The 18,805-nt window shown below is 35.9% G+C and overlaps 1 long non-coding RNA gene across 22 annotated transcripts in view; it reads left to right on the forward strand.

The window, feature by feature from the left end:
• Positions 1 to 18,805, forward strand: part of LOC129060000 (uncharacterized) — a 1,058,541-nt gene that overhangs the window by 703,167 nt on the left and 336,569 nt on the right. For all 22 annotated transcript variants that reach the window (XR_010140292.1, XR_010140285.1, XR_010140291.1 and 19 more), the window contains one exon: positions 17,120 to 17,180. This is a non-coding gene — a long non-coding RNA (uncharacterized LOC129060000). The remainder of the gene's footprint in view (positions 1 to 17,119; positions 17,181 to 18,805) is intronic.

Consider the following 18,805-nt stretch of genomic DNA (forward strand, 5'->3'; position numbering starts at 1 on the left):
TGTATACATTTATTTTCTTGTCTTGTCTTATTGAATTAGCTAGGATTTCCAGTATGAGGTTAAGAAGCAGTGGTGAAAGGGGACACTCTCTTCTTGTTCTTTTTTATTTGTTTGATGTTTTTTGAAACAAGGTCTCACTCTGTCACCTAGGCTGGAGTGCAGTGGTGCAATAATGGCTCACTGCAATCTCCACCTCCTAGGACCAAGAAATCCTCCTACATCAGTTTCCTGAGTAGGTGGGACCGTATTCATCTACTATCATGCCAAACTGATTTAAAAAATATATATATATATCTCCATATATATATATATCTCCATATATATATATATCTCTCCATATATATATATCTCCATATATATATATCTCTCCATATATATATATATATCTCCATATATATATATATCTCCATATATATATATATATGTATCTCCATATATATATATATATCCATATGTACCACAGTTTGTTCATCCATTCACCCATGGTGAATGGATTATATATATATATTATATATATATTATATATATAATATGTATATATTTTAGAGAGAGGATCTCCCTAAGTTGCCCAGGCTGCTCTCAAACTCCTGGGCTCAAGAAATCCTCTTGCCTTGGCTTCCCAAAGTGCTGGGGTTACAGACATGAGCCACCACACCCTGCCTTTGCCTCACTCTTGATCTCAGAAGTATAGCTTCAAGTTTCTCACCATTAAATATGATGTTAGCTATACAGGTCTATAATTTTTTAAATTAACCTAAATTCCCTCTCTTCCCGGTTTGCTGTGAGTTTTTATCATGAATGGGTGTTGGTTTTATCAAATGCATTTTCTATATCTATTGACAGAATCATGTGATCTTTCCTCTTTAGCTTGTTGATGTGATGGAGTAAATCAATTGATTTTTTGAATGTTGAATTAGCCTTGCATAGCTGGGATAAATTTCACTTGTTCTAGGTGTAAAATTCTTATATGCTTTTGAATTTGTTCTGCTATTTTTTTTAGGATTTTTGCATCTATATTCATGAGAGATATTGGTTTATAGTTTTATTTTCTTGTAATGTCATTGTCTGGTTTTGGTATTAACTTATATAATGCTGACCTCAAGGAATGAATTAGAAAGTATTTCCTCCATGTCTATCTTATGGAGTAGACTGTAGGCAATGGTGTAACTTATTCTTTAGTAAACTTCACTAGTGATCCCATCTGGGCCTGGTGCTCTTTGGGATGTTATTAATTATTTATTAAATTTTTAAAATAGATTGAAGCCTATTGAGACCTATTTTTTTCTTGCATGTGTTTTGGCCATTTGTGTCTTTAAAAAATTTTCTCCATTTTTTCTAGATTATCAACTTTGTGGGTATAGATTTGTTCATGATATTCTTGTACCATACATTTAATATCCATGAAATATGTAGTAATGACCCCTCTGTATTTCTGCTATTATTAATTTGTGTTCTTTCTCTTTTTTTCTTACTTAGCCTGGATAGAGGCTTATTGATTTTCTTGATCTTTTCAAATAATCAGCTTTTGGTTGTGTTGATTTTCACTGTTAATTTCTTATTGTCAATTTCACTGATTTCTGCTCAAATTTTTATTATTTTCTTCTATTTATTTTGAAATTAATTTGCTTTTCTTTTTCTGGTTTCCTATACTAAAAGCTTAGATTATTAATTTTAAATCTTTCTTCTTTTCTAGCATATGCATTTAGTGCTAGAAATATCCCTCTAATCACTGCTTTGCTGCATCCCACAAAGTTTGATAACTTATGTTTTCATTTAGTTTAAGATATTTTAAAATTTCTTTTGAGATTTCTTCTTTGACTCATATGTCAACTTTGACGACAAGTATGTCATTTAATCTCCAAATAATTCGGAATTCTTTTGCTATCTTTCTGTTATTGATTTCCAGTTCAATCCATTGTGGTCTAAAAGCAGACATTTTATGATTTATATTCTTTTAAATTTGTTAAAGTGTGTTTTATGACCCAGAATATGGTGTGTCTTGGTGCATGTTTCCTGTGAGCTTGAGAAGAATGTGTAATTTGCTGTTGTTGGGTAAAGCAATCTATAGATGTCAATTAATAGGTTGGTGCAAAAGTAAATGCGTTTTTTGCTATTATTTTTAATGACAAAAACCACATTTACTTTTGCACCTACCTAAATATATCTAGTTTCTTGGATGGTGCTGTTGAAGTCAACCATGTTCTTACTGATTTTCTGCCTGCTAGATCTGTCCATTTCTGGTAGTGTTAAAACTCCAGCTATGATAGTAGATTCATCTATTTCTCTTTGCTTGTCTATTAGTTTTTGTGTCATATTTTGACACGCTGTTGTTAGGCTCATACACATTAAAGATTGGTATATCTTTTTGAGGAATTGACCCCTTTATCATTATGTGTTGTCCCTGTTTATCACTGATTACTTTCCTTGTTATGATGTCTGCTCTGTCTTAAATACATAAATTTCAGACAGAGCAGACATCATAACAAGCTAATCCCACTTTCTTTTGATTAATGTTAGCATGGTATATTTTTCTCCATCTATTAACTTTTAACCTGTATGTGTCTTTGTATTTAAAGGGTTTTTGTTGTTGTTGTTGTTGTTGTTTTGTTTTGTTTTGTTTTCGTAGAAAACATATAGTTGAGTCTGTTTTTTAATATACAATCTGACAATCTCTGTTGACTAGTGTGTTTACACCATTGATTGATTTTTAAGTGATTATTGATGTAATTTAATTAATATCTATAATGTTTGTTACTATTTTCTGTTCATTGCCCTAGTTCTTTGCTCCAATTTTTCACGCACTCTTTTTCTGCCATTTGTGGTTTTATTTAAACGTTTTATATGATTCAATTTTCTCCCCTTTTTTAGCATATTATTTGTACCTCTTTTTAAACTTTTAGTGGATTTCCTAGAGTTTGAAATATAAGTTTACCACTAAGGAAAGCTTATGTTCAAATAGCAGTAGACCACTGCAAGGGTCATGCAAATACCTTCTAATAACAATATAATTCCACTTTCTTCTTCCTATCTTATATATCATTGCTGTCTCATTTCATTTATATGTAAGTATATGTGTGTGTGTGTACACACATACTCATAAGCATACATAATCAAATACATTGTTACTACTTTGAAGAAACTCTTATCTATTAGATCAATTAAGAATAAGAAGGCCAGGTATGGTGGCTCATGGCTGTAATCCCAGCATTTTGGGAGACCGAGGCAGGAGGATCCCTTGAGCCCAGGAGTTTGGGACCTCCTGGCAACATAGAGAGACCCCATCTCTACAAAAAATTTAAAAATTAATCAGGCATGGTGGTCTGACTACTTGGTCCCAACTACTTGGGAGGCTGAGATGGAAGGATTACTTGGTCTGAGGAGGTTGAGGCTGCAATGAACTGTGATTATACCACTGCATTCCAGCCTGAACGATAGAGCAAGGCCCTGTCTCAAAAAAAGAAAAAAGAAAAAAAGAAAAAGAAGTAAAAAATACAAATACAAAATTTTTTATTTTACCTTCACTTGTTCGTTGTTTGATGTTCTACGTTTCTTTATGTTGATTTGAGTTTTTGAGCTATATAATTTCCCTTCTCTCTGAAGCATTTCTTTTAACATTTCTTACAAGGTATGTCTACTGCCAACACATTCCCTCAATTTCTGCTTGTCTCAGAATTTTTATTTCTTCCTGACCTTTGAAGGATCATTTTGCAGGGTAAAGATTTCTAGATTGGTGGTTTTCTTCTCCCAATGCTTTCAATATCCCATTCCACTCTCTTCTTGCTTGCATGTTTCTGAGAAGTTGGATGTTATTCTTATCTTTTCTTTAGGTAAAGTATATGTTTCCTGCATCTTTCAAGTTTTTTTTTTCTTCATCTTTTATTATCTGAAGTTTGCGTATGATATGCCTGGCATTTATCCTGCTTGGTGTTAGCTTCCTGGATCTGAGGTTTGCTGTCTGACATTAACTGGGGGCAACTCCCAGTCACCATTTCCTCAAATGTTGTTCATGTTCCTTTCTCTTTCTTCTTCTTTTGGTGTTCCTGTTATACATATTTACACGTTTTGTAGCTGCCCCATGGTTCTGAAATATTATTTTCTGGATTTTCTTCTCACTCTTTTTGTTCTTTGTGTTTTAGTTTTGGACATTTTTATTGAAATATTCTCAAGTTCAGAGATTCTTTTCTCAGCCATAGCCTTTCTACTAATAAGCCCATCAAAGGCATTCATCATTTCTATTACAGTGCTTTTAATCTCCAGCATTTCTTCTCCCCCATTCTTTCATAGAAGTTCCATTTTTCTGATTACGTTGCACATCTGTTCTCGCATGCTGTCTTCTTTATCCAGAAGCCCTTAACATATTGATGATAGTACCTTTAAATTTCCAGTTTGATATTCCAACATCTCTGCCATATCTAAGTGAGGTTCCGGTACTTGCTCTGTCTCTTCAAGCTTTGTTTATTGCCTTTTGACATGCCTTGTAATTTTTTCTCAATAGCTAGACATGATGTATTGGGCAAAAGAAACTTCAGTACATAGGCATTTAGTAGTGTGGTAAGGTGTGGGAGGGGAAGTGTTCTATAGCTCTTTGGTTAGAGCTCAGTTTTTGTACTAACTTTTTTTATTATTATTATACTTTAAGTTCTAGGGTACATGTGCACAATGTGCAGGTTTGTTGCATAGGTATACATGTGCCTTGTTGGTTTGCTGCACCCATCAACTCATCATTTACATACCTAAAGAACTCAGTTTTTTAGTGTGTCTGGACTATGAACTGCACAAGTGCTTCTCAGCCTTAAATGGGATATGATGACTACAGTGGGCTAGAGTTGGATATTTCTCTTCCCTGGATTGATTGAGCTCTGAGAAAAACTCAGTGGTTTAGGCTCTGGTAAAATAGTTTCTTCTAAGGTCAGGATTTATTAAGAAAGTAATGCTGTCGTATATTTCAAAAGGGTTACTTTTCTCTTACCCCTGCCAGAAGCAACAGGGGATTTTTGTCCAATATTGACCATGGAAACCTGGTCCAACTCCTGGAGGTAAAATTCACAAAACTGTGGGGACTCCCCTGTGATTACATCCTCCGGAGTCATTAACTCTCAAGCTTGTCCACACTAAGCCTCAAGTAATTCATCAATTATAGTTTAGGTTTTTCTATCCTGGCACTGGCTCCTGGGGAGTTTCCTGCTTGTAGTCTTCTGCTTAGCTATGTTATGAATCTCTGTATTCACCTATCTGTCTCTCCAATTTTGGGGGCAGTGATTTGCCCTGTACCCTCACTTCTCTGATAGATACAAGAGTTAATTGATTTTTCAGTTTGTTAAGTTCAGTTGTCAGTTTGTTGGGCTTTTTGCTTGTTGTTAGGACAAAGTAACAACTTCCAAGCTCCTAACTAGCCGAACCAGAAACCAAAATCCCCAGGTAATTTATAATCTAGTTTTGTTGCCTCTAAAAATGGAATTAAAATTGAAGAGTGTTTTTGAATTGTTAAATATAAACAATAATGTTCCTCTTTCATCCTGCAAATCCCTTAATAGTCCTTCTTAAAGCATATCGCCCTGTTTCATATGCTGGTTTCTTTTTGGAATTCTTTCGACTCTCTCCCTCAAAAGCTTATTTGAGATCAATGAGGCAGTTAAGTTGATGATGACTAGCAGGAAGTTTGAATAGGTATACTGATAAAATTCTCACTCTTTCTTTGGAGTAAATTCTGTGTATGTGTGTGTGTGTATGTGTGTGTGTGTGTGTGTGTCTGGGTAGGGTGGGAATCCCTCTTGTATGAAATTTTCTACTCGCAGGATAACCCTTTTTGTCATCCTTTTATAATTTGTTGAAATATGTAGTGTTGGTTAATTCCACTTTCTAAATTTATGCTTATTTTAGGTTATTTAAATATTTTCAATAGATCACTTTCTAGTTTAATGCCCTTTAATCCATTGAGGTGTATACACTGCCTAAAGATTTCGACAGAGGATTCTTTCGAGTGCCGCTTCACCAGTCAGAAATTTCCATGGCTGGAGGCACTCCTGCCCTGCCTTTGCTCGGCTCTGGGCTTGCAGCTGTACTTGCTCTGCCCACTTGGCCAGAAAGCTGTGCTCGGCTTGCGCTACTGGCCGGATCTCAGGCCCGCCGAAGACACCCAGGCGCGCCGGCTACTGTGGCTGATTGGGCAGCTTCAGGCTCCGGCATAGGAGCTGGCTACATGCAAGGCTGCAGCTGGACCAGAATATACAGGTCTCAGTGAAGAGGGGACCCAAAGTGGGTAGCCCTACCCAAAGCTGGGTAGTCCCAACCTGTGACCGTCTGAGGTTTTTATGGGCTCTGAATGGAGGAGTGCATGCCTGTTGGTCCATGGGCCTGGAAAAAGCACCACTCAATTGGCTAAAAGGCATTGAGGAAGTTCTCACTCCAGTCGGGGACTTTACCCGGAACCTGCAGCTTGGTTTTCAGGCTTTAATTTGTCAGGTCTGGGGACCCACCCCTGTCTGCCTAGGAATTTGTCTGCCTCCTGCCGCCATCAATTTGTTCAATGAATGATACTCAGAAAATGAAAGATGTATATTTGGATAGCATCTTGTTTGGGACATGCTTTCTCCTTAAACCATTCTTCTGAGAGATTCTGCAGCCTAATGGTCAAAGAGCACATTTTCAGGAAGCAGATCTTTAGTAACTGTTTTACAACTCAGTTTCCTCAACTCTAACATCAGCTGTGATGACTGGTATTTATAAAGAAATCCCTTTGGAACATGATATGAAATCATATTTGTAAAGTGTTTGAAACAGTGTATGACATGCAATGAGCACTTAATGGATGCTAATTATCATTGACAGCAATAATATGGTAATACTGTTGTTGGTAAGAAATCACTGGTAAAACACTGAATTGTCTTGTGTCTTGGGCCTAGAAAGATTAAATTCTTAGATATTGATTTATTCAACAAATATTTATTATGCATGAGACACTGTATTTCATGTTGGGGTATAAATAACTGAGATATAATTTGATTGTTTTAAAAGAGACATGTAAAATATACTCCAGGAGCATTGAGCAGGGATTAATTAATTCTGTCTAGAAGAGTCACAGATGACTTCACAGAGGGGAAAGACACTGGAATTTGGTCTCTAGAGATATGCAGAGGTTGGCTAGGGAAAGAACGAGAAGATAAAAAGAGACATTCCTAGCAGAAGGCACAGTGTGAGCAAGAGATTAAGGCATGAAAGTACCTGATGTATTAAGGAAGTAATGGATATATAGCTTTTCCTAACTGGATGGCAGAGTATACAGGAGGAATGGGAAGCAATGAGTCTGAAAAGTCAGTTGAGGATGTTATAAAGAACTCTTAATGTCTTGCCAAAGAGTTTATGCTTATGCTGAATACATTAGTGAGCTAATTCAGAGTCCCATGTGTATCATTCTGCTGCTGTCATTCATTAACTTATTTGTTCATTCAACAGATGTTTATTAAATAGTTACTAAATGCTAGTCCCATTCTAGGCACTGGGAATAGAGCAGTAAGTAAAAGAAAAAATGCCTTGCCCTCATAAACCTTACATTTTTAGTTGCAGACAATAAGCAAATATACAATTATAGATGATAATACATGCTAATATGAAAAATAAATTGGGAACAGAGATAGGGAATGTTGAAAGGAAAGCTGCAGTTTCAGATATGATGGCCAAGAAGGGCATTGGTTAAAAGGTAACATGTGAGCCAAATTTGAAAGAGGAAGGAATATCATGAGGCTATTTGGTAGGAATGGCAAGTGCAAAACCCCAAGACAGGAGTGTGCTTGCTATAGTCGAAGAAAAGCAAGGCAGCCAGTGTGGCTGGGGCAGAGTAAGCAATGGGAGGAAGATGTAAAAAGTAAAGCAGAAAGAGGAGTGGGGTTGGAAATAAAGATTGTAATGGACTTTGTGGATTTGATTTCAGTCTGACAAATAATTTCATGATCTGACTTCTACTTAAAAGGTCACTCTGACTGTAGAGAGTAAGTGGGTTGTAGGAGAGGTAAAGGTCCAGAATGAGGCAGGGTGGTTTGGACACTGCTGAAAATATCAGGCAAGAAGCAACAATTGCTTGAAGCAGAATAGTAGTGGTAGGAGAAGTGGCAAGAGGAAATGTTCTAGAAGGATTTCAGAGTATGAGCCAATGGAATATCCTGATGGGTTCTCTTAAGTGTGAGGTATTTGTTAGAGAAATTATGAATGTTGGCTATCAGGTTTTTAGCCCCTTTGATGTTGCTTCTTCTGCCCTTGCTACTGTCTTTCCTGCAGGACTCTGGACTTCATCAGCTTATTTTAAGTTTCTACCACCAGCCTCTTCTAGTCCTGTTCACTCAAGATTATTTCATGGAAGGACATGAGCTTCCCGGCTCCCCTCTATTCACAGCCTTAAACTTGAGTGTTTGACGCTAATCAGTATTTGGAAACATGCTATGTATAATATAAATGAAAACAGATAAGTTATAAAGTTTACACATCACAGTAATACTTGGTAAATTATACTTCATTTCCTCTGAGAAAGTAAATGAAGACTTATTAGGACTTCTGTACTTTTTTCCCTTAAAATAGTGTTCTTCAGTTTCTATTGGTGAAAGTCGTATAACCTATCTCAAGAAGATAGGTTTTTCTCTCCTGATAGGATGCAATTCTGACAGAATAACAGTTTCCATTCTATTTACTAAGGAGCATGTTCATTTCTGTGGACCTCAACTGGGTAACTAACACACAAGGGCAAGTCCAAGTTTTATGGCTTCTGAAGCTTATACAATTTTGAGAGACCCCTTTAAGGAAACGACTTCACAATTACACAGACAAAATTATTAGAGCTCTTTTCAGAACTTTGGAAGATATCTGTCACAAGTGAGGACCTAAAGCTTACATTTCAATAGCCACACACTCTTACCTCGGGGCCGTTGCACTGCTATTCTCACCAGATATCCACATGTTATTCTTTCCTCCTTCAAGTTTGGTTTATATTTTAACCAATGCCTTCTTTGGCTATTATATCAAAAATTGCTGCTTTCCCTTCAAAGTTAACCTGTCTCTGGTGATAGCCTTTCACTTATTCCCCACTTCACCCAGTAATAATCTTGTCTGGGCACTTCTTCAGAATATCTGCAAGCTTTAGGGCAGGAGAGTACTCTGATCTGATCTGATTGATGACTTGGAAAGAAAACTGACATGTAGTGTGAGGCTGTTTTGGGACTAGAGGCTGTAAATCAGGGTGATTCTTTAGAATTGCTTCCCTATCATTCTCCCATTTTAAATAAGCATCCCTTAACATGGAATTTCTTATAGAACATCATCTTTCCACGCAAGGAAAACTATTTTTACTTACTCTCTTCAGATGAAAAATTGATATACTCTTTTCAATTTAGGCATGCTTTCTAACTCTTAAGGTTTCCAGTCTTTACACTTATTAAATGGACGTATATGTAGTAAATATCCATGAATCAAACCACTATATGAGAAATTATATTTTATTTTTAGTGGTATCTTTATCTCTCTTTCACCCCCTGCCTTGTCCTTCCCTTCCCCTCCCTCCCTTCCTTCCTTCCGCCTTGCCGTTTTGTAGCAAACAGTTACAGATTCTACAACACAGGAAAACATATAGGAGCAAATTAGTAGCTCTAAAAACCAAGTAAGGTCTTGCCTCCTATGAAACAGTGACTCTTGGGGGTGTGTGAACTTTTGTGGTTTCCATCAAGAAATGCTGCTGATACTCTTAATCTGTATGCACCACTGAAAAATATTTTGACTATTGATTTTCCTCCAGCATTGATCTACCACCTGATGCCATCAATAATGAGGTTTGTTGGCTGATATCTTAGGCTGTCTGTATTTTTTTTTTTTTTTTTCTGGTGGAAGAGGAGCTAGTAGTAAAGCAGGAAGAAAGGTTGATAACTTGAACTTGGGAATTTGCAACCAACCCATCAACTTCACTGAGTCACTACTCCCAGCCCTTCTTCCTCTCCCATTTTATTTCTTTTATCACTTTATTACTTGACAGGAAGTCTTCCATCAGATTGGACTCCTGAGTATTGTTATTTTTCAGTTTGGTATGCAATGGAATGCAAATTAAATGAGACAATTATCTGTGGCAAAGTGTTTTCTTGATGCTGGAAGAATGCTTTTTCTTTTGCTTCTTTTAAAAATCTGAAGGCATCTAAAAAGCTGATTCAACTAAATACTTTGTGAGAAACCAATTCTGTAAACTATGCCACTTTCATTTATTGAAGTTAGCCCATGTTTGGGCCTAAAGGGAGAATTTTCTGAAACACATGTCTATTTCACTGTGGCAGAATGCTTCCTTTTACAAAGCAATAATATAGGGAGAAATTAGAAAGTAGATAGTCAGCATTCCCATATCCCTTGTAAAATAAAACAAAAATGCAGATACCCTTCTGTCAAGGTCCTGATCTTGGATAAAATTATATACCACAATTTGGCAAAGCACGTTTTTGGAGATACACATTCATTATTATGTATGAACTTAACTAAGTATTGATTATTCTAAGTGGTACAGATGGAAACAGCCATTTCTCTGGATTCAGGATATTGAATTATGAGAGGTGAGGGGAAAAATTCTCACTGACAGGTCAAGATAAAATTATTTAAGAAACAAGATAGGAAAGCACATAATATTATGTATGATATATCTGATTGTTTTTGCCTCCATACATTTTAAAATATTTCTAATCATAATAGATGACTTTTATTAAAAACATAGGTTAGACATAAAGAATTTCTAGTATTTTACCCTTTTATTAGAAATGAATATAGCCACCTATTTAAATTAATTATATGTATTAATATCAAAGGATTTTTCAACACGTTCATCCTATTTTTCAATGAGTTATAAATGTAGCAACTGAACATTTGTTTGAACTTTGTGTGTCTATATTACACAAGTAATTTTATATGTAGTATACATTTGCAGTACCCTGTGTGAAAGATAAGCCCTGGAGTTGGCCAGCACATAAACTGGACAGTTACATCCTGACATTCTGATATACTTGGAAGCAGGATTGGTGAGTCATAGGATATGCAAATATTTCATTACAGACTGGTAGATTGCTCTATAAATCAGCATTTTCTCTCCTACTAGCACTTATCCTAATCTCTAGTTTTTGCCAGCATTCAATGTTATCTTTCTGGTTCTTGCCATTCGTGTAAGCCTGTGCTATATGGTCCTCTCTTATCTGAAGTTACTCATGCAAGAGCCTAACCACCTTTTATCTCCTGCAGTATTTCTCACAGTTTTCGCATTGGGTTCCAGATTTACCACCTTTCCTGTACCTCCTGAGATATCTACTGCGTTGGGTTTAGAGAACGAAAACTGAGCTAATGAGCTGATGCCAGATCACGAATGTTTTGAAAACATGCATTGTCCTGAGTATGTGCGTGTGTGTGCGTGTGTGTGTATATCTTAATTTTATTCTAGCTGTGTTTTCACCTCCACTTCAGTTCTATTTCAGTTTGAGTCACCTGTTCTAAGTGTTCTGAATATATTCCCACTTTTGCTGGGCCCCCTTAGATGTGTTCTTTCTTTTATCTAGGTATTGGGCCTCAGGTTCAGCTTCTGGGATGCAAGAAGCAACAGCAATCCCATAAGTATGAGAGGCCCAGGAACCAAGTGGTTTACTAAGTAGTCATCTCTTCTCAAGAAAACAGGCAAGAGCTTCTGTATCCACTACATCTGGAAAGACTATGAGTCTCCCGGCTTCAACTGCAGCAAATATTTTGTTTACCTGGCCAACACACTTCAGCTGTAGGGGGGCCAGTTTTATCAGCTAGCTGGTTCTTGCAGGGATGCTCATGGAGGGTACTATATCCAGTCTTTCATGGTTCACAGAATGCCTAAGGCCTAACAGCAGTCAAGAAGAAAGAACATTTAAGATAGAAAGAAGATGCAATAGAGCCAAATGCTGCAAGAATTGCTTTAAAAAGCAATCAGAAAACTGAAAGAAAAAAATCCTTGCATTTTGAATGTAATTTATGGCTTTTTCCCATAGTGATGTCATAAAATTTCAGAGAAAAAGCAAGGAATGAGAGTAAGGACATAGAAACTACTACTGTAATATGGACTCTTTTTAATGGAATTTCTGATAAAAATGATATGCAGGTATAAAAAAGTCAGATAAGTAGATGTAGACACAGGGTCAGGGGTCAAGGGATGTTTTAAATTTCGTTAATGGGCAATCTTGAATGTGTTTCAGTAGAGTATGAGGCAGGATCATCAGCTAAGAGAAATGAAAGTTCGCAATGGTGCAAGGGCAGTGACGTGCTGAAGCTTACAGGAGCTAATCGCTGAGTTTTCAGGAATTTTGAGAGCTAGTTGTTAAACATGGCTATTATTAAAATGTGAACTACATAAATTTATAGTTAAATTATATTAAAGTGAAGGTAATAAATAGTCAAGAGTCATGGTTTCCTAATTATTTTACTACCTTTCACTGTTAGTTATACTCGAGATTATTTATGTCTATTGTGTCTGAGAACAGATACCAGGTTGTATTTGGTGGGAAGGCCATATGAAGATATATGCTACTTACCTACGTTGCTTCCCCACTCGGCATTCAGTGATGTCACGTTAGTAGTTTGGAATCAGCCATGGTTGGAAGCATTTACAGTTTGAAAATCAGCAAATGCTACAAATTTGGGCTTTTTTGTTTGTGTTGTTTTCAAAGGGCTGTTGATTGAATATTTACTAGCACAACACTAGGTAAAGCTTTTGAGGGTGATGGTGGATATTTTGAGTGGCCGCTCAGGAATAGGAGATCACTGTTCTGACAGTTGGCCACTGACTGATAATGGAAGGTCAATGCCACCTGGACCAGGCTGAAGTTAGCAAATATGATTGTCAAAGTAATGTATTGCACAGGCAAGCCAGGTGTGAAAATAGCAAAACTTTTGGGTTGATTGAATCCTCTGCGTGCAGAGTCTGGGGTGGAAGAATAGAAGTAATTGAACTGTAACACCTTGAAGTCTCAGCCAGTTATACAGAGTAGTGAGTTCAAGAGGAAGCTAATGTATTGGGAGAAAGGGATGGTAGTCTGGAACTAGAAACTTTAATGAGGTGAAGCCCAGATGTAGCTGAAATGATCCAGAGGAAGAGTGAATATGACGCAGAATTGTAATCAGAGTGGGATTTTGGAATTTGAGATTTCAGATAGAGCCATTGCCAGACCCTGGGTGTGATGGTGATTATGAGTTTGCTCAAGTTTACCATAAGGGTAGATATGGTGGGATAAGAAGTTGTCAAGGGTCTTAAATTTGGATTGTTGGAAGAGTTGATCAAATGAGCCAAAGATACCAAGGATGATGGCAGGAGTTAGGGTAGTAAACTGAGGACAATGTAGGAGTTGGAGTGGAGAGCTTCACTGAGCTGGATCTAATCCCTCTGGAGGTTTTTTGCATCTGAGAATATTTTTCAGCAAGAATGTCTTGTGTGGCATTACATAAGTAGGGCTACTTTATCAGCCGCTATCACTCATAGGCAATAGCTGCTCTGGGTATAGACAGTGTGTTGGAATTTTACTGTAAAAATATTTTTAATGTTTTACAAAGTATAATTTGCTTAACACTCTCTATAATTTCTGATAAAACTGATCTACTGTTGTGTTTATGGGTTGAGGACAGTGGCAGGATATCTTGCTTAAAGCATTATTTACTTTTTTTAACTCACTGGTTCCCTACTGCTTCAGGCCACTGCAGAGATTTTTTTCTTTTTCTCTTTTGCATGTTCATAAACAACTAAGACAATACCTTACTTATTTTTCTCTGTTGAATTCTTAAGTGTTTTCAAGTTGTTGGTACTGCAGCATATTTTCCAGAATTTATTTTAGTATTTATTATTGCTCACTTCTTTTACTATTCCCTCTAGATGTCATTTCCCTCTTCCACCTTTGGTAAGAGCATCATATTGGACTCTGTAAAGCATTAGTTCTCAATTTTGCCTTTCATTTTTGAAACAAAGACCATATATAAAAATCATTTTGTCCTTTAGTATTGCATCTGCTTACAGCAGTTTAAGCCATTATTTTTCTTCCAAGGTTTTGAAAGTAGGCACTTAGCTCATATTTCTTAATGATGTGCTCTTCAAAATGTGGGTGACATCATTGAACACATGTATTTGTAATAATACATTTTCCAAAACCTTGCTGTCTGAATCTCTTGCTTGCTGCTACTCAGGGGAGATGAAAATTCAGCCGATAACAACAGGTTATTCTCCTTCTACATTTTTTCATTCATTATCAATATAGCCATGGTTTTAACAAGAGTCAATGGCTTACCACACAGGATTGATCTGGAACCCTTTCATAGGTCAGTGGATGGATCAGGGACATCTATTCTTCAAATCTCATTAACAAAGAGTGTTTCTTACATTGGACTATGCAAAGATGGAGGAGAAAGGCATCCTTGAGGGAATGTGTGAGGTGTGTATGCGTGTGTGTGTGAATGTATGTATGAATTAGCAAGACAATCATTTACACACACACAAACACAGAAAAACTCAGTGTCTCCAATCAAATTCTGTTTTATTCTCTACCTGAAGATAAACATTTAAAACCGGTTGTTTAATCTCATATTTTTATGCAGGTTAGTTTAGTCTTTTATCACTGGTATCTGAAAATGGTGGGGATTTTGATAAGCCATAAGGGGAAGAAGAAAGTAGTAATTTTAAAGTCCAGGCCAAGTCTGGCTGAGTACTTTGTGAAACTTGGGTATCAATAACTAAAGTACTTGGGGGGTGGAGAATGTTTTGCTTCCATAATTATGGGAGGTTGTTTATATAGTGAAAGGAATCAGATTTGGTGTCTCACAGTCAAGATTTTCAACTTTGTTCTGTGGTATTTAGAAGCAATTTAACATTTCTGAATCTCAGATAGGATCTATAATTTGAAGATAATATCATATTAACTGTTTTGGATATGATTATATGAGACAGTTTATTTAAAAATCTGACACTGTACCTAGTATAGAGTAAGTCTTCAACAAACATGGGTTCCCATGTCTCTAACCCTAGATCATTTATTTTACAATCATCTATCAAGGTGCTAAAAAATTACAGTATCTATATACGCAATTTCTAAAATTTAAATTTGGTTTTCAATATACTACCTAACTAAAAAGTCTTGAAACTTGAAATAAGTGGTTATTATTTATATTTCAGATTTCTTTAAAGCACATGTGAGATTTAAGAAATGCCCACGTAGAAAACAATAAACTATGAGTGGAAAAGGAAATTTACATAAATAGCAGTTTTCGAATATTCTAGGGGTAATCACCATCATAGTTGAATCAGTAATGCATTTCCATATGAAGGATTTGCTGCTTTATTCTTACCTCTAGGAAAAATATTCTGTTATCTCCACCAGATGATTAAACTATAGGTTTTTATTTTTTGAATCTTAGATTTTTTGAAGTTATAAAGTGTTTTACAGCCTTGAGATTACTACTTTTAAACTTAATAACTTTAAAACCTGAAACTATTATTGATCACACTAAATATCTTACTTTCTACTCTTGTATTGTTCTCTGCTAAATTAAAATCTTGATGGGGCATAATAAAATATTTCTTCCTCTTATTTCAAAGACCTGCTAAGATATCATGTCCTGTTGGTCAGTGTATTTAATGTTACTATGCATGATTTATTATACATGTTATATTTTCTCTTATGGCTTTTCTTTCCATTAAGTAATAATTTGATATTAAAAATTGTTATCAAAGTTTATATATAAATGGTGACACTAAGACTTTTTGAGAAACAGGGAAAATGAGTTTATTAACTTTTCAGTTAAAGTAAATCTTAATGAAAACTTTTGTGTTTCATGTTATTTTTATTCAAAAAATAAAAATGAATCAAATTTTATAGGAAAATTGACTGTGTTCTCTATATAACTGGCCATTAGAAACTAGACCTGTTTGTTTTCATTTAAATGTCTTGCACTGATAATTACAAAATGACATAAATTCTTTGTGTTTTTTGTTTGTTTGTTTGTTTTTGAGACGGAGTCTCGGAGTCTCACTCTGTCGCCCAGGCTGGAGTGCAGTGGTGCGATCTCGGCTCACTGCAAGCTCCACCTACCGGGTTCACGCCATTCTCCTGCCTCAGCCTCCCGAGTAGCTGGGACTACAGGCGCCCGCCACCATGTCCGGCTAATTTTTTGTATTTTTAGTAGAGACGGGGTTTCACTGTGTTAGCCAGGATGGTCTCAATCTCCTGACCTCGTGATCCACCCGCCTCAGCCTCCCAAAGTGCTGGGATTACAGGCGTGAGCCACCGCACCAGGCCAATTCTTTGTGGTTTTATTTAAAGTATACAGTATATATTCCTGCACTGTTAAGATTACCTGTGTTTTAAATGGAGATGTGGGCCAGGTGCGATGGCTCACGCCTGTAATCCCAGCACTTTCGGAGGCCAAGGCGGGCAGATCACCTGAGGTTAAGAGTTTGACATCAGCCTGCCCAACATGGTGAAACCGTGTCTCTACTAAAGATACAAAAATTAGTCGGGCGTAGTGGCGAGCGCCTGTAATCCTAGTTACTCGGGAGGCTGAGGCAGGATAATCGCTTGAACCCTGGAAGAGGTTGCAGTAAACGACAGTAAACCGAGATTGCGCCACTGCACTCCAGCCTGGGCAGCAGCAAGTGAGACTCCGTCTAAAAAAAAAAAAAAAAAAAAAAAAGATGTGTTCACAAATGCTAATTTTTAAATAGAAAAAAAATTTGCTGATTTTCCCCAAATAAAAACAACAATAAAAAGCAACTGGCTAAAATTACTTTTTAAAATGTGAAGGAATCACATTATACCTTTGCTTAAATGTTATTAGTTTATGTTTGTGGTGTTTTAGGAAGTCTAAGCTTCTTTAACAGAAAACAGTCTTTTACAAAAGTATCTAATCCTATCCTAGTGTTGGTTGCTAGGAGAACATTTGATGCAAATTAATCAGTAAACATCTAGCAGCCAGCTACCTGAAGAGAAGGGAAGTGGGAGATACTTAGAAGCTGGCCAGCAGGGAAACTGCTGATGGGAAAATGACTGTCAAGGGATTTTATACATACCAGCGGCATCACACTGGGATTCATTTTTTTTTTTCTCTATCATTCCTGTAGGTAAGGAGGAGAAAAGAAAGAAGGAAAAATTGGAAAGATAAATGGGGTCTTTCCAGTGAAGGTGAGCTTGATTTTTGTCTATTGAACTTTGGCAAGACAGCAAGGGTTGGATTAATTAATGATTAATAACAAGTAAAAATTAGTGAGAATGGAGCAGGGTACCTAATACTACCTAGACATTTGTATTTAAATTTTGTTATGCATCATATATCCTATTTGAAAATAATGTTTTCATAATCAACAAAAACAACAAAACAGTTTAGGTGTAAGCAACAGTCTTCCTAGCCTTAAAATGTCATCTAGGAGTAGATTCTAGGATGTTTTAGGAAGACTTAAGGATACATTCCTGGCTATTTTAAAATTAAAATTATGCTTCAAATATCAATAAAATGAGAATATAATTGCTTTTGTAAATTTTAGTGGAATTTTGGGGTACTCAAAAAAGGATTTAGGTCATTGGTCTCACATCTGTGGAAGCAAAGTGTCAGTCCTGGTAGAGCCGGAGAAGTTCGCAGAACAGGAAACAGTTATGTTGGTTTGCTGGACCTGGGGTCTTCCTTAATTCCTAATTTAAGTCCTTTCAAGCAGTTGTTTTTTTTTTTTTTGACTAGTGCGGAAAATTAAAAGGTGGAATTCAGTTTATAGAATATTACTTTGTAATGAATTTAGGAAGACACAAATACTTTATGTTTAGACATAAATACAGTTGTCTTTTCAGATCTGTGTGCAATGTGTCCATGGATTCAACCAACCCTGAATCAAAAATATTTGGGGAAAAAAAGAATAACTGTGTCTGTACTGAACATATACAGACTTTTTTCTTGTTATTATTCCTTAAACAATACAGCATTACTATTTACATAGCATTTATATTGCATTAGGTATCATAAGTAATCTAGAGATGATTCAAAGAAACAGAAAGATCTGCATAGGTGACATGCAAATCTGATACCATTTTAGATAAAGGACTTGAGTATCCGAGGATTTTTGTATCCACAAGGGTTTCTGGAACCAATCTCCCACAAATACCGATAGATGACAATGTCTATGAAAATACATAAACACAGAAATATCCTACAAATTACAAGAGAAATAAAAGAATAAAAATGGTTTTTAATTGTACAAAAACCCATTTAAATGTTTTTTAAAAAGAGGACAAAATTTGGTGTTGTTAGGGAGTTTATTATTTTTGTGTTGAAAATAAGTGTTTTTAACTTTTCTTTAATAAAGAAGTTAGGTTTATTTATATAGCTTATCTTTTAAGTGAGTTTACTTACACATATTTCAGTTACAAAATGTATTTCAATTTTAATTCAAAGTGAAAAGTAATGAGTTCTCTTTAGAATTCTGCCGTACATGATGTTTGATCTAAGTCCTAAGATATAGACTAAAGATTACTTATTTTCTTTATTTTTGTATAAAATGAAGAAAGTTTTGTATAAACTTTCTTCAATGAGTTTAATTTTATGCTGCATTTAAAAATTATCTGGCAATAACTTATGTAAAATATAGTCTCATTTCCTTTCAGTATTTTTTAAGTAAGGCTCAGGAGAAATAAATAAATCTACTAATATGTAGACCACAGAACTATATAACCAATATGGATGCTAGGGGCTAGGAAGCTCAAAGTGAGATATTAGGCCCCTGACCTCAAGGAGATTACCATCTGGCTTTACAGTTAAAATT

The sequence above is a fragment of the Pongo abelii genome, chromosome 5 (assembly GCF_028885655.2).
Source record: "Pongo abelii isolate AG06213 chromosome 5, NHGRI_mPonAbe1-v2.0_pri, whole genome shotgun sequence".
Lineage (NCBI taxonomy): Eukaryota > Metazoa > Chordata > Mammalia > Primates > Hominidae > Pongo > Pongo abelii.